Here is a 19,484-nt window from a genome sequence, read left to right as displayed (position 1 = left end):
TAACATGGCCCTCATTTCCAATGGGACTGCTGCCCAGCTGTTTCCGTTCAGAAAAAAAAAAAATCTTGAAAAATAAATTCCATCAGTGGAATACCTTAGGGCTCTTACTGTGGTTCACCTTGCAACCCCCCACTATTTCCATGAAATAACTCCACTCTAAGGCCAGAAATCAGATGTCATTTTATAGAATAGGTTCTAGAGGCAAGAAGGTGTAACAGCACAATCTTACTTCATACATTTCCTTATGTATTGTTTAAAAAAAAAATGTCCAACACAAAATATGATGGTGGAAGGTGGAAAATGAGTGGGTTAAGAGTCTGGAAATCTGTTTCAAAATATGCTGATTGAAGAATTTTAAATGCAGGATTGTACATCAATGGTGCTGGTGGTGAAGCAGAGGAAAGGAGTTGACAAGATTACTAAAAACCAAAGGAAGTGGGTTCAAGTCATTGTCATGCTACTGGTTGCAAATGTTAGCTAAAGCCTGGACAGATGCATGCATTGGTTTGACCCACAGCCCAGTTAAAATATACACCATTTCTAGAAAATTCTGTGGTACCCCCTGCCTCCTAAGAGATAAATTGTGGTTGCAAAAATCTTCCAAGAAACCTGTTTTCTCACCCTTTCAATTAGAGCACAGTTCTGGGCAATCTAGCACTCCGTCTGGACCTAGGATTCTGTGCAGAGTGTGTGAATGCGGAGGCTCGATCAGCACTGATTTGTAGCATTTTAAATCACCTAGGCAAATCTCAACATAAAAAGTGAATCCATTTATTTGTTCCTATCGTGTGCACCTGTCCACAATAGAGAATCTGTTTTCATTTCCCAAGTAAGGGCCATTTATAGATCAAGAAGTTAAATGAGCAAAAAAGCAGATGGGTTGGCACATTTTCTCTTTTTCCTAATACTCAACTTCCGGTAACGGCAGTGAAAGTCTTATTTGCTTAGGGAATAGATCAGCCGTTAGGATCCCAACTGACTATCCAGTCAAGGTCATTGAAAGGGCAGAGACCAGCCAAGGTAAACAATTCAGAACTCCCTAAGCTTATTTTTAGTTTGAAGTATCAGCCTACTCTCTTGTTTTCTTTCCAATGTGCTTCCACATAATATGATTCTGATTACTAAATTAATGAGGGAATTTTGAGATTTGGCTGTTGTTCATCTGTCTTGCTCAGGACTGTAAGATCCTCTGGTTCAGAACATGCCATTTACTGTTCTGGAGATGTTAGTCCCTCCTATCTGCAAAACGACTGGCAATTTTCTGTCTCCCAAGAAAAAGAAACACATCGTGGTGTGTGGACTCTTCCATTATTACTTACCATCTACATAAATAAGAGGGCCCAAAGAGAAATTACATATTGCACAAATCACAAACTTACAACATTAATAAACAAAAACCACACAGCTGAGAGCAGCTGTTTACAGTTTCCTTTGGGGCCTTGACATTGAACCCAGCAAATAAATAAGAACTTGATGATTTCCCCATAACTTCAACAGTAGGTGGCACTAAAAAATCTATGTTTCCTAAACCCTGTGTATTCTATAGGATTTGATGCATCCCCACCTCTCGATCCTGAATCAGAGCTGTTGCCCTCTTCTGTGAAATCAACACGTTTGACTACACACAACCATTGGCCAGGGGTTTCGGTCCCTCGCCTGTACAGATAGTTAATAAGGCCAAGCCCTAGGCTTCAGACAGAGTTAATGATACTTCTTAGGACTTTAAAACTCCTGTCTACTTAGAGTTGTGTTCTAAACAAGCACTGACCCCAACCTGCCCGGGAATCGCCTGGCATCCTCGGCCAAGCTGCTGTGTGTGGATCATCAGCAGGTTGAAAGAGGGAGCGGGCGTGTACCCAGATATCCCTGCCTCTTACTCCTTCCACCTGCACGCCTTTGTTATGAGCCTGTGGGTCAAATGCAACTTCTGTCTTCCAAGGAGAGAGAAAGAGAGGAGGGGAGTCAGCGAGGCAAGAGAGCTATTAAAAATATATACCTTTCATGAGCCAGGGTCCATGTCAGATTCAAGAAACACGAAGATGGATACAAGGCATGAGTGTAAGCTTCAGACACGGCCCCCCGCCCCCTGCCCCTGGCCGGGTCCAGTCTAACGGTGCAGGCAACATGTGCTCATGACGATTACAAGACTGTGATCAAGTCAGTTAGAACTACATAGTGATTCCACTCTGTCCTCCCAGTTGTACCGGAACCACAGAGTCTATCTGTGAAGATCCTGAGTTCCAAGTTCACAAGGTCTTCATCAAGGCCCTGACGATGACTCCATGCAAGCTCTTGCTTAATTACAGACCCCTCTTGATCTTCAGCAACCCCTTCTGTGATGTGGGAGTGGGGAAAGGAGTAGCAATAACACCTATATCATAGAAGTGCTCATTAGAACCAGCACAATAATACCTGCCAGTGTTTACATGGCGGCTTCCCTGGTGACTCAGTTGGTAAAGAATCTGCCTGCAATGAAGGAGACCCAGGTTCAATCCCTGGTGGGGTAGGCGGGGAGTGGAGAGTCCCTGGAGGAGGAAATGGCAACCCATTCCAGTATTCTTGCCTGGGAAATCCTGTGGACAGAGGAGCCTGGCAGCCTCAGTCCATGGGGTCACAAGAGTCAGACACGATTTTGTGACTAAAACCAATGTTTACATAGGGTTTGCAATGCAGTAAGGATGCAATAAAAATGTTAGCTCTTTCTATTAGATCACAGATGAGAAAACAGGCCCAGTCTATGCAGGGGCCTTTGTGTTGCAAGAACCCAACTTGATTCCGTATGTGACTCTGAGCCCAAAGCCCTTCCCTATACAGGACTAACAGGAAGATTAAAGTGACGCCGTCAAGGGCTCTGTTCGCAGAGATGCATCACTGTGCTCCAGAGTTCTCTCTCCTCATGTACTGCTGGCGTGCAAGCTTATTCCTGCCCTCACCTCAGTGGCTCAGTGGCTATGGGAGCTCCTAAATATCACAGACTATGCCTTCATCTGCTCACCAAAGAGCAAGAATTGAGATTGTGCCTAGGGGAAGGCCAGTGACTCAGGACAAAACGCATTTCTCCCCCTCGTCAACACCCCTTATCCCTCAGTGAGAGTGGGCATGTGAAATCTCACTGAAAACCAGTTCTGTCATTCAGGTGACTTTGTGACAGGTGCTGTGAAAAAGCCTAGACTCTGCGTAAGGCAAAGTCTGCGCCCGTGGGGAGCTTAGCTCTGGTTGAGGGAGCAAAACATGAACATGTAAACAAATCTATCCTGTGTTTTAAAGTGTGGATCAGTGCTATAAACAGCACAAAGCAGGAAGACGAGATGCAAAGTGGGGCTGAGGGCTAGCAGCCTTCGGGCCAGGGACATTGTGAGCTGGGGAGACCATGGTACCAATTAAGATCCGCAGGAAGGACCAGTTCCATTGGGAAGGGTCACTCGGGCCCCAGAGGGGAGACTGGAGTTTGTTCCAAGTGTAATGCAACTTCCTGGAAACGTTTTAAGCTTAATGAGAATCTCATTTTTTAAAGTTGTCCTGATTGCTTTATGCAATGGGCTACAGAAGGGCAGGAGGAGAAAAAGGAAGACTAGCTGGGAGGTGTGCGAGAGTGTCCTGGTTAGACATGCCAGGGAGTTGGACCAGAGAGCCAAGTGTTCAAATTTTCAGCGAACTAAAGCAATTATTTTGTATGAAACATTTAACACTGGAGTCTGTACTTGAATAATTTATAGAGTAGTATTTCTACAGCAGAGATAAATCGATACTGGAGTCTTCAAAGTTTGAAATGAGGTGATATGTACTCAAGAGTTAAATGCCCCTCAAGATCCTTAAAATTTTACTTCCAAAAAACCTATACCTTGGAGAGACACCTTTTGGAATCTAGGCCTCATCTTTTCTTAAAATTAATTTTTATTGGAGTACAGTTGCATTACAAGGTTGCGTTAGTTTCTTCTGTATAGCAAGGTGAGCCAGCTGTATTATGCATATATCCCTTCTTTTGTGGATTTCCTTCCCCTTTAAGCCACCACAAGGCACTGAGTGGAGTTCCCTGTGCTATACAGTAGGGTCTTCTCATTAGTCATCTATTTTATACACAGCAGTGCACATATGTCATTCCCAATTCATCCCACCCTACTTCCCCCCTTGGTGTCCATATATTTGCTCTCTACATCTGTGTCTCTATTTCCGTTTTGCAAATAAGATCATCTATACTGTTTTTCTAGATTCCACATATATGCATTAATGTATGATATTTGTTTCAGAAAGACACATGCACCCCAATGTTCATTGTAGCACTATTTACAATAGCCAGGACGTGAAAGCAACCTAAGTGTCCATCAACAGAGGAATGGATAAAGAAGATGTGGTACATAGTGACACTGGAATGTTACTCAGTCAGGAAAAGGAATGAAATTAGATCATTTGTAGAGATGAGGATGGACTAAAGACTGTCATACAGAGTGAAATAAGTCAGAAGAAAATCTATACTTCTTAACCACTAAGAGCTAGCATCGTTTTCTGGAGAATGAAATGGCAATCCACTCCAGTGTTCCTGCCTGGAGACTCCCATGGACAGAGGATCCTGGAAGGCTAGAGCCCATGGGGTCGCAAGAGTCAGGCACAACTCAGTGACTACACCACCAGCAGCAGCATCGTTTTCACTTATATATTGAAAATGTAACTAACTGGTCCTGCCTGCCCTTCCTCACTTTGAGAAACACAGAATTTCCTACCAGCCACAAATCAACTATCTGAGTTTGACTCATGTCTATGATGTTTTCCCTCCTTCCCTTTCTCTTTCTCGTTTTGGTTTTTGAAAGACCCCTTTGCCAGGAGAAAAGATCAGCCGTGAGAAAAGGTCCATTAAGCAGCCTCCATTGGTCACAGTGATAGGTCACTTTGCAAGTGTTCAAAGCGTGGGAGTGACTGTCACACACCACTGCACAGCCTGGAAGTGCAGGTGTGAGAAAGGAAATACCTAGTCACTAAAGAAATGAAATCCTCCAAATTGCTACTATCTGGCTCCATTTTGAAGAATAAACCACAGAAACTAGCAATATTTAACCACTGATTTATAGCTCCTACCCACTTTCCAACGCCATTCAAGCCACAGGCATCCAGCATTCACTACTGCAGGGATTAATCTGGTCAATGACTTGGTTGGCCTCAGGAGAACCATCGTGGGAACTGCAGGATGAAGCAAGGAGGATGCCAAGATTACTCTTTATAGGTATAAAAGCCTCCTCTTTCTCTTTATTAATGTTTTCCTCCACTGAAAGATACCAAGATATTGCCCATGCCCATTGCTCTAAAATAATCTTAAACCAAGGGACTTTTCATGGAGGGGGTGCTTTGACAGAATACGCCAGACCTTTTAAATTCTACTCTCAGCCCTTGAGGCTAACACCCAGAGATTCAAGGTACATAAGAGCGTGTGTCTACAAAAGCATCACACTCAGTGAAGTAGCATGTTCTTCTTTACCCCTCCTTCTTTAATCTCCAAACTTAAAACATAGATCCCACCCAGTGAAGGCAGCAAAGCTTATTCTGTAGCAAAACTATGACCTGAATAATTTTCAGAGGTATAAATGCAGTCTTCACTTTTATCTTTAAGGCAAACAACAGGGCATGGCAGTAGGGTTGCCCATGGGGGAGGAAACAGAAATTGTTGATGCTTGTAATGCCGTTTGATGGATTGCTGAAAGTTTTTGCTTTTGAAGTAGATGTGAAATTTGTCTTTAGGGTATGTGCACTCTCTTTGGAGACCACTCCCCCAAGCCTTATTACAGGGTGCCTCTAATTAAATGACCTTTAAATCCAGCAAGAGCTATGAATCAGTGTTTAGATTCTGCCAGTTTCTGTGATAGATTGCATCAACATGATGTCAAAGAATGCAGTAGTTGGATGGATTTACTTTTTTCTATAACCTTGTGGTTTCTTCTTTACACACACAAATACACACACACACCACTCATAAACACGTCAGTCCTACTGGAAAGGGCAGGATGGTCTTACCAAGACCACTGAGTAAGGCAGAGGTCATTCAAATATCTACTCATTGTCCTTGGGAAGGACAATGCAGCCCAAGCTACTAAATGTTGTTTAGACATTCTATTTCCTTTTGCAAGAAAACTGATTGTTCTTAATATGAATGTGTTTTGAAAGGCATCTTTTTAAAAATTGGGAGACCAAGGCCCATCAGGAGGAATGAAATGCTGGAGGGTTAGGGAAAAGTATCATCATAGTTTGGTATCTCCCCATGGTGTTATTTTAGCTTGAATCAGCCAAACAGGAAATGAAATGTTGAGGGCTGGAATTGCCTGCTTTAGACACAGAGGCCAATTTACACCCTTAGGATGGAGATGGATATTTCCTCGAAAGGAAGTGAACATTCTCAGCTTCACAAATCCTGGGGAAGAAAAACACCCACCAATGTTGATATCTTAAACTGAGGGAGGTAAGAACTCTTTCCCTTCTACTGAGCCCAACGGAAATCTGGGAGCCTGTCTTCAAAATACCTTTGTAAAAAGCAGTGAAGTTGGCTCCAAATACAGTGTGGCATACGAAATCAGGGAAAGAGAAGATCTGTGTGGCTGAGACCAAAAAGTTGCTCAGGATCCAATGACATTTTCTGCATTGTACTATCCTGCTCTTGTTCCCAAACCTTGACCTTAACTGTCCTTTCGGGAAATTAATAGAGATGCCGGTCCCCATTGTGAAGGCGTAGCAGCACTGAGGAAGGAGATATGAAACAGATGGCTGGTGAAACTGACAAGTGAAAACCATGTGGAAATCGTCAAACCTGGAAACAGTCTCCTGGCATTCTCAGATACACTTGGAGAGGGGATGAAATAACAGACCAGACTTTCCACAGTCAGGATGACAAGGCACATGGCTGACATTTGGGCATTAAAGGGAAAAGAGGCCACAGAGACACTTGCTTACAGAAGTGCAGGCCAGAGAGAGAGGGGAATGAAGACCCCAAGGTTCAACGACTAAGGATAACATGCCGTCTCCTAGGTCCCTCCCTGTGTTAGGCACTTGGACCCTAAACCATCTCACTCCGTCCTTACAAGCGCACGGGGGGTGACTTCCAGTTGACAGGAAGCAGCCTTGGCCCCCTTCATCATCTCTCTCATTGACTTTCTAAATCTCAACACCGATGAAGTCAGCCACCAAAAAAAGCCAGACCTTCTTTGGAGTAGAAACACCAGAGCCCAATTCTTGCTCTGCCATTCATGGAATCCTCCCTTTGGGTGATACAATAAAGCTTCTCGGGTGTCAGCTTTCCTCTCTGTAGGGACTATTTGTTGCGTAGGGACTTTTGAGGAAAGCAGAATAAATGTGGGTTACTTTTCATTCACTGTCCCTGGGCAAGGTTAAACAAAGGTCTCTGTTCAGTTCAGTTCAGTTCGGTCACTAGTCATGTCCGACTCTTTGTGACCCATGGACTGCAGCACGCCAGGCTTCCCTGTCTATCACCAACTCCCAGAGCTTGCTCAAAGTCATGTCCATTGAGTCGGTGATGCTATCCAACCATCTCATCCTCTGTTGTCCCCTTCTACTCCCACCTTCAAACTTGCCCAGCATCAGGGTCTTTTCAAATGAGTCAGTTCTTCGCATCAGGTAGCCAAAGGATTGGCGTTTCAGCTTCAGCATCAGTCCTTCCAATGAATATTCAGGACTGATTTCCTTTAGGATGGACTGGTTGGCTCTCCTTGCAGTCCAAGGGAATCTCAAGAGTCTTCTCCAACACCACAGCTCAAAAGCATCAATTCTTTGGCACTTAGCTTTCTTTATAGCCCAACTCTCACATCCATACATGACTACTGGAAAAACCATAGCTTTGACTAGATGGAACTTTGTTGGCAAAGTAATGTCTCTGCTTTTTAATATGCTGTCTAGGTTGGTCAAAACTTAGAAAAAGGCCTACCATACTGTTATTTTCATTTATTTTTCCTTTAGTTTTGGTACATGTTTTCTAAGTTGATAGAAGAGCACCCATCTAGAAAAATCTGACCATTAATTTGACTGAAAAAAAATTACTCTTCACTAAGGAAACAATGATCATCACTTGACATGGTGACTCCGTTAGGAAATGTTGCTAAGGAAGCAAATGCTAGTCAGCGTGCTGAACAGACAGATATTTTGATGGGTGTCCTGTGATCATGCAAGCTCTGGAAACATAAAGTACATTTTCTTGGGCGTTCCCTAGTGGCCGAGTGGTTAGGATTCTGAGCTTTCACTGCTGTGGCCTGGGTTCAATTCCTTGTTGGAGAACTGAGATCCTACAAGCTGTGTAGCTCAGCCAAAAAATTAATAAATGAATGGATAAATGAGTGAAAGAACATTTTCTTGACTCATGAGAAATTTCATGTTTTATCATGAGGAGTGAAGCTTTGATATTTCTCCAGAGTTATGGGTCCTTGAGTCCCCCTCCCAATCCTGAGCAGTAAATCTATCACATAAAAAAAGGAAAAACAAGTAATTTGAAAAAGCCATTATCAGTGTGCTGCATAAACTGATCAAAATAATGTATGTAGATTTACCCAGTAGGTTGTACTGCAAATTGGTGGATGATACATATTAAATCAACCCTAGAAGGCCTGTCTACCGTTATGAAATTTTGTGATTTATATTAGCTATTAAGAAATATTAGAAAATTCCCAGCTGGGGAAAAATTGCACCAGAGCTAGAGGGTTTCCCTGGACATCCTGAAGATGGACAGGCTTCTCCTGGACGGGCTTCTCCTGGAAGAGATGTCCTTCATGCTTGACAGCCGCTGGGCACATTCTGTGATAACCTTCCAAATTTTCCAAGGTTCACATTCATTTCATGGCTTAATTACTAAATGCTGGCTGTTCTAATCATCCATGGTTTGCAGGTCTGAGGAATTTGCTCTCAAGTCCTCTGGTGAATGGTAAGTCTTTGTTGGTGAGTAACTACTAAGGAATAACTCAGATGTCTGAGAGACCAAGCAGATCCAAGGGAAACAAAAATAGAGATGTTGGCCTCTGTGGAGTTGCAAATGTTAAAAAGGAAAAGTGCTGGTGTGAATGTCCTGCAGACCCAGTTACCATTTTCCTGACCCCAAAGAAATGCTCTTGAGAAAGAGTGCTTGTTCTGATACTAAAATGTCTTCTTGTCAATTTCACAAAGCTGTGTTTTCCAACTCTTATGAATGCATTCTTCTGACTTATATATAGCTCGAGCTCTTGGAATAAGGATTGTTGAGTGACAATAATATCATTATTGTTCTAATGGATCAAAGCATCCCTTCATGAGAAAAGCCATTTCAACAGACTTATATGTTGACCAGAACAGGCCCATAAACTGCACTGAAGTTCTCTTTCATCAGGGCTTGATTCTATCCAGGATCATCAGAAATCCCTCCATGGGTCAAAAAAAAAAAAAATAGCCAAAGACACCTTGAATCTGGAGAACATGTTCTAAACATCTGGGGCAGAAAGATTATTAAAAGTCAGATGTGTGGTGAGAAGACCCATATAAAACATGGTGGGTTTTAGGGGCTAAGAAGGGCCACATTTTTCAATCTAGAAAATAATGATTGACAGAAACATGTGCCTGTATTTTTATTTTCTCCTCCAGTTCTCCAAAGTTTTAAGAATTTGGGGGGAGGGGGCATAATTTGAAAGTTGTAAAAATAGTGCAAATAGTTCTCACATGTCTCTCATTTTTGCTGTTGTTCAGTTGCCAAGTTACGGCCGACTCTTTGCGATCCTGTGGACTGCTGCACACCAGGCTTCCCTGTCTCTCACCAGCTCCCAGAGTTTGCCGAAGATCATGTCCATCGAGTCAGTGATGCCATCCAACCATCTCATCCTCTGTCACCATCTTCTCCTTCTGCCTTCAATCTTTCCCATCATCAGGGTCTTTGCCAATGAGTCAGCTGTTCATTCACAGTTCCCCACAAATTTTGGATTAGCTTTGTCTTTCTCTAGAGATAGATACAGATACATGATAGGTAGACAATTAGATAGGTAAATAGATAACAGAAATGATAGATAAACACGTGATAGACTGATAGATAATTTTTTCTGAACTATTCGGGAACACACTGCAGACATATGATCATTTTATCATTAAATATGCCCTCGTGAATTTCTTTACATAAGACATTATCTTATACAACTGTAGTACAGGTATTCAAATCATGAAATTTACATTGATATAATATTAACAAATCTACAGACATTACCCAAATTTCACCAATTGTTCTATTCAGTTCAGTTCAGTCAGTCATGTCTGACTCTTTGCAACACCATCGACTGCAGCATGCCAGGCCTCCCTGTCCATCACCAACTCCTGGAGTTTACTCAAACTCATGTGCACTGAGTCGGTGATGCCATCCAACCATCTCATCCTCTGTCGTCCCCTCCTCCTTCCCTCAATCTTCCCCAGCAACAAGGTCTTTTCCAATGAGTCAGTTCTTCGCATCAGGTGGCCAAAGTATTAGAGTTTCAGCTTCAGTATCAGTCTTTCCAATGAACACCCAGGACTGATCTCCTTCAGGATGGACTGGTTGGATCTCTTTGCAGTCCAAGGGACTCTCAAGAGTCTTCTCCAACACCACAGTTCAAAAGCATCAATTCTTCGGCACTCAGCTTTCTTCACTGTCCAACTCTCACATCCATACATGACTACTGGAAAAACCATAGCTTTGACTAGACAGAACTTTGTTGGCAAAATAACATCTCTGCTTTTTAATATGCTGTCTAGGTTGGTCATAACTTTTCTTCCAAGGAGCAAGAGTCTTTTACTTTCATGGCTGCAATCACCATCTGCAGTGATTTTGGAGCCCCCAAAGATAAAGTCTGTCACTGCTTCCACTGTTTCTCCATCTATTTGCCATGAAGTGATGGGACCAGATGCCATGATCTTAGTTTTCTGAATGTTGAGCTTTAAGCCAACTTTTTCATTCTCCTCTTTCACCTTCATCAAGAGGCTCTTTAGTTCTTCTTCACTATCTGCCATAAGAGTGGTGTCATCTGCATATCTGAGGTTATTCATATTTCTCCCGGCAATCTTGATTCCAGCTTGTGCTTTATCCAGCCCAGCTTTTCTTCTGATGTACTCTGCATGTAAGTTAAATAAGCAGGGTGACAATATACAGCCTTGACGGACTCCTTTTCCTATTTGGAACCAGTGTGTTGCTCCATGTCCTGCTCTAACTGTTGCTTCCTGACCTGCATACAGATTTCTCAAGAGGCAGGTCAGGTGGTCTCATATTCCATGTCTTTAATAATTTTCCACAGTTTGTGGTGATCCACACAAAGACTTTGGCATAGTCAATAAAGCAGAAATAGATGTTTTTCTGGAACTCTTGCTTTTTCATGACCCATTGGATGTTGGCAATTTGATTTCTGGTTCCTCTGCCTTTTCTGAAATGAGCTTGAACATCTGGAAGTTCACAGTTCATGTATTGCTGAAGCCTGACTTGGAGAATTTTAAGCATTACTTTACTAGCATGTGAGATGAGTGCAATTGTGCAGTAGTTTGAGCATTCTTTGGCATTGCCTTTCTTTGGGATTGCAATGAAAACTGACCTTTTCCAGTGCTGTGGCCACTGCTTAGTTTTCTGAATTTGCTGGCATATTGAGTGCAACATTTTCACAGCATCATATTTTAGGATTTGAAATAGCTCAACTGGAATTCCAGCACCTCCACTAGCTTTGTAGTGATGCTTTCTAAGGACCACTTGACTTCACATTCCAGGATGTCTGGCTCTAGGGAAGTGATCACACCATCGTGATTATCTGGGTTGTGAAGGTCTTTTTTGTTTGGTTTCTCTGTGTATTCTTGCCACTTCTTCTTAATATCTTCTGCTTCTGTTAGGGCCATACCACTTCTGTCCTTTATTGAGCACCTCTTTGCATGAAATGTTCCCTTGGTATCTCTAATTTTCTTGAAGAGATCTCTAGTCTTTCCCATTCTGTTGTTTTCCTCTATTTCTTTGCACTGATCACTGAGGAAGGCTTTCTTATCTCTCCTTGCTATTCTTTGGAATTCTACATTCAAATGGGTATATCTTTCCCTTTCTCCTTTGCTTTTCACATCTCTTCTTTTTTGCATTTCTTTTTCTTGGGGATGGTCTTGATCCCTGTCTCCTGTACAATGTCATGAACCTCTGTCCATAGTTTATCAGGCACTCTGTCTATCAGATCTAATCCCTTAAATCTATTTCTCACTTCCACTGTATAATCATGAGGGATTTGATTTAGGTCATACCTGAATGGTCTAGTGGTTTACCCTATTTTCTTCAACTGAAGTCTGAATAAGGAGTTGGCAATAAGGAGTTCATGATCTGAGCCCAGTCAGCTCCCGGTCTTGTTTTTGCTGACTATATAGAGCCTCTCCATCTTTGGCTGCAAAGAATATAATTAATCTGATTTTGGTATTGACCATCTGGTGTATACATGTGTAGAGTCTCGTCTTGTGTTATTGGAAGAGGGTGTTTTCTATGACCAGTGAGTTCTCTTGGCAAAACTCTATTAGCCTTTGCCCTGCTTCATTCTGTATGCCAAGGCCAAATTTGCCTGTTACTCCAGCTGTTTCTTGACTTCCTACTTTTGCATTCCAGTCCCCTATAATGAAAAGGACATCATTTGTGGGCGGGTCCTTGTTGCTGCACGAGGTCTTTCTCTGGCTGTGGTGGGCGGGGCCTACTCTCTAGCTGTGATGCCCGACTCTCCTGCTGCGGAGCACAGGCTCTGGAGTGCAGGCCTTAGTAGTTGTGGCACGTAGGCTTAGCTGCCCTGTAGTTGCGGGATCTTCCCCGACCAGGGATTGAACCCATGTTCCCTGCACTGGCAGGCGATTCTTAACCACTGGACCACCAGCAAAGCCCAATAACGTTTTTAACAGCAAGAGAAAAAAGCAGTATTTCTATATCAATGCATTTCATTATTGTGCTTCTTTAGTCCTTTTAAAATCTGGAACAGTTTCTCATTCTGTTGTATCATACACTTAATACAACTGAAGACTCTGAGCCATTGATTAGTTTTTAAACTGTTCCTTAGTTTGACTTTGCCTCATGTTTCTCCATGATTTGGTTCCATCAACCATCTTTGGTACAAAGGGCACATAAATTATGTTGGAGCTTTTCCTCCCTTTGGAAATATGCTATTCCCCAGGCTTTTGTGACATAATGCTCACCTGAATTTGCTCCCACTTCATCTGCTGCTCCATCCCTGTCTTCTCTATTTGATCCGTAAATATCAGCAAAATCCTCTGCTAACCCTCCACACCACCTCTGAGTTGTCTTGTCTAATATCATAGAGATAGGCACCGCCCAGTCAATCCTCTCTCTTCCCAGCACTCCAAACTCATGTACACAATCTCCAACTCACATCCTTCTTAGGGTGTCCAAGAAGCATTAAAAACTGAAAGAGGGATTAAACCAAAATTTTGACCCTTTCCCTCCAAAATTTACTACCAGAGACTTGAAATTAAGATCTGAATAATGAGAAGGAGGAATCCAGGCAAAAATGAATCAGCTAACCTTTCTAGGACCATTAGAATCAGACAACTGAAGAACTGATCATTGCCTGAGAAGTTCTAGTCTAATATTGCCCAGTCTATGACAGCCCTTCCATAGGGGCTGTGACCCTACAGTTGTTGTGGTTGTGATCATATAAAATCTCAGTTTATTAAAAAATTGTGTCAGAGAAGTGATTAACTGAGAAGACCACATATACCTCCATATCATCTATATTGTATGTTATTTTGGAAATGAACATAAATCAGATTGCAAAAATGCACAAAATTGCAACACAGTTCATGACTGCTGACACTGGATAAAGGGATGGATGCAAAGTAAGCAAGCAGCACTTGAACATCTGTGTATTATTAATACCATGCTTCCTGAAACACTTTTTCCCCTACGCTATCATGTTATAGCTAATAGTGGTCTACACAATACAGATTGTGTTCCTGAATTAACCAATCAAACTACATGTAATTTAGTTTAAGGGAGCACAAACTATAGAAACAGTATCTGTAATTAGCTTCTGCTCCAATGCTCTTGCTGACAAGGAGACTACGATCTCACAAAGCGACCCTTTTCATTTTTAAAATATTACCCAATATTAATAATGACTTCTTCACATTAAATCAAGTGCTACCCCTCAATAATTTTTTCCCACTGCTCTAAGCTCAGTCCTCTGAAACCTCGGAGAAGTCTTAGTTCTTCTGCACATAATGTGGTATGGAAACCACTTCATCTGCTTTATCTATCCTAGGCCAATACATTGCTGGTTGTTAAACAGCTTCTTAATAAAAATAAAGACAAAGAGGTAAACGTGGCTGTTTGTAGACTGAACCAGGACAAGCTGAGGTCGTGGTCCAGGCTGATGAGATTGGTCTTCCTACCTCCCAGGCTCTTCCCAGCACTCTAGTCTTACGGTAATAAACGCCAAGTCCACGTTTACCCGTTGTAATACTCACCATGTAGTCGTTTTCTACCCCAACTGCAATGCAAGTCTTACCTATAACCAAGGTGGCTCAGTGGTAAGGAATCCACTTGCCAAAGCAGGAGACCTGGGTTCAATCCCTGGGTTGGGAAGATCCCCTGGAGGAGGGCATGGAAACCCACTCCAGTATTCCTGCCTGGAGAACTCCATGGACAGAGGAGCCTGGTGGGCTACAGTCCATGGGGTCGCAGAGTCAGACACAACTGAGCAACTGAGGATAGCACATGGCATAAGGACTTCAGCGTCCATGAAGAGCTAATTGATTTCCCTCTAAACTCTCCTTTGGTTCCACTATGAAGAACTCACATCCAGTAGCTCTGACACCCTGGAAGCTATTGCACCATTTCTATGGCTAGCCCATGGCCGACAAGTCACAATGATGTTCTCGCCATCTATGTGAAATATATTCTGTTCCTCAAGGTGGAAGGCAGTCTTCTTTTCCAGAAGGTCTCAAAGTCAAACATAATTGTTATGGCCACTGAGTGACCAGAGTTGTTTGTGTGGGGATTTAACAGCATCATTTAACGTATACGATCTGAAATATCTGGCATATGTATGTACCTAGAAAGCAGTCACCACAATCAGAAGGGCAAAAGCATGCATTGTCCCCCAAATTTCCTTGTGCCCCTTTTAAATTCCTCCTTCTCATCTTTTCTTGCTTCCTCAAATACTCAAGCCACTATCAACCTGCTTTCTGTCACTATAGTTTCATCTGCATTTGTAAAGCTTTCCGTAAGTGGAATCATACAGTATGTACTCTATCTTCTTCCACTCAGAATAATTATTGAGAAGTTCATGTGTATTGTAACATGTCACGATCTCATTTATTTTGCTGCTGGATAGTATTAGATGGATTTTCCATAATTTTTTAACCATGCATCTTCACTAGTGCCACCTGGGAAGCCTTAACCATTCATCTAGCAGTTGTCAATTGGGCTGCTCCTACATTTTGGATATTGCAAAAAAAAAAAAGAAGTGAGCAAGTTATACTGATCTATCTTGGACAAATAGGCTTATCAATGATTATGGTTCTCTGAGGTCTTCCAAGGGCCCACTGATTCTTTTAAAGATCCTCCTTTTACAAGAACTTAAGAGTAAGCCCTTCAAAACCTGTGCTTATAGGAAACATCAGCTGGCATAGCCCTGGGGTGTGTTCGTTGCATACCTTTAGATCTCTCTCTCCTCAGGAAGATTTTCTGCCTGTTGAGAAAACGTGAACTTTCCCTCCCGAAGGCTGTAGAAACCATGCTTCTCCTACTAGAGAGCTTCGGGCTCAAATCTTGGAATATGCATTGTTTGTCCTCAAAGTTCTATGGTCCTTTGTGAGGGAGGGATTCCCAATATTTTACCTTTATGTTCCAGAATCTCTAGGTAAATATTCAGCTTAGATCCACACTCTAGTTCTCCTCCTTAAAGTAGAAGGATATTAGGGAAGAAGATATTCTCTGCCTTTTTTTGTGTGAAGTTCCCCACTTTGAATGAAAATGATCTACCACACCTCCCCTACTTTGGATCAAAAGTTTCCTTTAGAGTAACACGGGAAATGTTAAAAATTGTCAAAAATCAATGAGATGGGTGTATCAGTTCTCTTTCTTTTTCCAATCAAGTCCTGTTCTGCTGCAAACCTACTCACTTGGACTAAATTTGTGGGAATACAGGAAATGCAAACATCGTTTTTTTTTTTTTTTTTACATATGAGACAGACAGAGAGGCTGTCATCACTGAGGTCAGTTCCAGGTTACTTGAGAGCAGTTTCAAGCTCTCACATATTTGAAAATGGTCCCCCCTGTCAGCTTACTTGAGTGACTGTTGTGGATATAACATGGCCTCAGTCAAGGGCCCTGAGATCATGGAGCAGCTCACAGTTCACCTGGAAACCATTCTGCTACGCCTTCAACAAAGTTCTCTCCCCTTGTCTTTGACTTTCAGGCAAATTACCTTTCAACAGCGGCAAGAAAAAGTACCCATCAAAACCAATTCAGTTTTTTAAATTGCAACCATTTAAGTTTATAGGACCATATTAGAGCTATTCATTCACCTTTCATGTTCAAATCATTCCATTCAAAAAGGGCAGGTAATACTCGGGTTTTGTTGAGTAGCTTGGCTCACTCTAAAGACTTCATCCAGTCAGAAATTACTCTAAATCTGGGAAGCAGATGCTAGGGCTCTCCAACCCGGATTCTCTCACTGAGAACCCCACCCATCAGTGAGAACCCCAACCTCTCAGTCTAATTGGTTTCCCTGTAATTAAGAGGATACTGAGAATGAAATGATTAAACTGTAACAGCCTGTGGTACGCTTGCAACGAGGATGACACAGGAAGCCCAAGGATGCCGCACACGAAGTTTTATGGGATTGTGCAAGGGTGGCCTTCATTTCAAGTTCAAGAAAACTCCTTGATTCAACGGAGCTCTCAGATCTGAGACCACCTCTGCTTCTAGGATGATGTACCCAGAACTAGGATCAAAGAACGAGAAACAACACATGCAGATTAGAGAGGGAACACTGACCTGAGTTTAAAGCTTAACGGTTTATTGTGATTTGATGAGTATTCTTTAGGTTGAGACACTTAAATCCAGCTCAAACTGGTTTAAATGGCAATGGGGAGGGACTAATTGGTTTTGAAACTAAAAAAGTCCTAATGTGTGTAAGTTGAAGAAATGGCTGGATCCAAAAACCCAACAGCACTATCAGTACCCTGCCTCTCCCCATCTCTGATCCGCTTCTTCTGTGCTGGCTTGACCCTATGGTAGGCTTTCCCCTCCTGGTGGAAAGGTAGCTGTTGTCTTGCTCTGAGTGTTTATCGGTAGGTTCCAGAGAGCATCTCTTTCCTAATGTTATCATAAAAATCCCAAACAAATAAAATTATTAAAAAAAAATTAAAATCGCAAAGGTGCCAGTTAGTGATTTCTTGCCTCTTGGCTACAAACCTAGCCTCCGCTGCCCTTCCCGTGATGCGGGAACACGTTTCCCTTGCCAGCCGGAATGATGTTAAACTGTCAGTAGCAGGGGCTGGAGGCGCCCTGGAGAGGCCCCGGGGAGGTAACGGGGGCTTCCTGGTTCCAGCAGGCTTGGCCTCTCCTGGCTCCTGCTGTGTTGGGCTGACACCCAGGACACTCAGGGGAGGTCACTGCCCCCAGTGGGTTCCCGGCAGGGAGAGCCACTGGACAAAGCCCTGTGTGTGGCTGCCCGGCCAGCTCCAGGGGTGAAGCAGCAGGCTTCCCTGGAGTGGGTTCCACAAGGGCCCTCGCTCACTTACCATCAGCTTCCTGGTGACAGGTTCCCAGAGTCCCCACGGCTCCAGAACCTCAGCCCCACTTGACGACTCCAGCATGATTCCCTGCAGTTTCCATACTGACTCCTACAGGCAGCTTTCAGGGGCATCTCTGCCTGCTGGCCACGCCCCAGCAACAGTGGACCGGCTCTGGTCTGAGCATCCTCAGGAGCCTCCCCACCATCCAGCGGCTACAATCAGTCTCTCCTGTGGGGTCTGAATCCTGGCCTCTGGGAGAATGTCCCATCTCAGTTTGGTCCTTCCTTGGGTGTTGTCCCTCAGCCCTAGAATGTTCTTTAGGCTACTCTTTTATCCCTTTTTAACTAATCCCCTGTAAAGCATCAACAACACTTTATAATAAATCTTCCTGTTCAGACAACCCTGTATATCTGTTTCCTGATTGGACTCTGACCAACATCGCAGAGGTGTTGGTTAGTCACAGATCCATGGCTAACTTCATATTTTTGTAGCCAGAGAAGCTCGTTGGCCGAGCCTGTACAGCTAAAGGCCACAGTCAGAGATGCCCACACCGTATGGACTGGGGACAGGAGTGGGCTGGTTCCCTAAGATGCACTGTGAGCAGTGGATTTCCGGGAGGCACCCAGAATACAGTCCATCCGTGAATGTGCTTCAGTAAAAAAGAGGGCGAGAAAGACTTAATAATGAGAGTCCTGAAGCAAAAAGCAGGCATTTCAAGTCAGAAGAACACAGCTGACAAAAGCATTGTAGGTCCCACGGGGTAGAATCTAGACCGGAGAAGAGGCCTTTCTTTAGACTCTAGAAGCACGGTTCCCAGAGTTTCCAAGAGAAGAGGGATGAAGACTGGGAGCCAAACCACAAGAACCTTGCTAAACCAGCAAAGAGGCTACTTTGGCTCACCTAACTAAACAGGTCAGAATTAGGGCAAAATTTCAGCAAGGCTTGATCCCTCAGCTCAGTATAGCACTTTCTGTCATCTTTCTGCCTTGTTTTTCACAGTGCTGGCTTTCCCCGACCTTGGCCTCCCTCTTTATTTTTTCAGAGGGCTGCAGGCAGCTCCTGGGTTTCCTTGTCTGGAAAGAAACCGGGAGCGTCTTTGACCCAGATTCCTCTGCAGAAGTTCTGAGACTCCTTTTTTGTTTGACCGACCTTGTTCACGAATCCATCCCGGAACCACTGACTACAAGCTGGGGCAAGGAAACATTAATTAGCTGAGCCTACGTCCTACCTTTTGTGCCTAAAACCAAGAGCAGAGCAATGTGGGATGGTGGGAAAGCACAGCACCCATGCTAGGAAGTCAACCAACAGATTCACCCACAGGACTTAACCACTCCTTCACCGAAACACACCACCTCAAGCAAACTTCTAACACCTCGCATACTTAATTGTATTTGTCTTCACACAGACAACCCCTCCACTAGATTCTAGGCAGTTTCCCTCAGTGACAGGAATTGGTCCTTGTTTCTGATTTTACTGTCAGGGAATAAACAGCAGAAGCTTAATAAAAGTTGGGATGAACAAAAGGCCTTAAACATTATACATGACAAGAGAGTTCAAATTTTACCCTGTAAACCATGAAGCATTCTTGAAGGGTGTTGACAGAACAGAATCATATTTTAAGCTGTTTTAAAACCAGCAATGTTGAAAAAAAAAAAAAAGAAAACTGGAAAACCGATGTGGAAGTGATTGTAATTGACCAATCAATTGACTGCAAGACTAGTCTTCGCAAAGACAGCAGAAATGAAGAACAAAAG

The 19,484-nt window shown here is 43.1% G+C and overlaps 1 long non-coding RNA gene across 1 annotated transcript in view; it reads right to left on the bottom strand.

The window, feature by feature from the left end:
* Positions 1 to 9,789: 9,789 nt before the first annotated feature.
* Positions 9,790 to 19,484, bottom strand: part of LOC122424818 — a 34,434-nt gene continuing 24,739 nt past the window's right edge. Inside the window, exon 3 of the long non-coding RNA XR_006264563.1 lies at positions 9,790 to 9,943. This is a non-coding gene — a long non-coding RNA (uncharacterized LOC122424818). The remainder of the gene's footprint in view (positions 9,944 to 19,484) is intronic.

Source organism: Cervus canadensis, chromosome 22 (genome assembly GCF_019320065.1).
Source record: "Cervus canadensis isolate Bull #8, Minnesota chromosome 22, ASM1932006v1, whole genome shotgun sequence".
NCBI lineage: Eukaryota > Metazoa > Chordata > Mammalia > Artiodactyla > Cervidae > Cervus > Cervus canadensis.
Note: the sequence above shows the minus strand (reverse complement) of the source record. Positions and strands in the feature narration are given on the sequence as shown.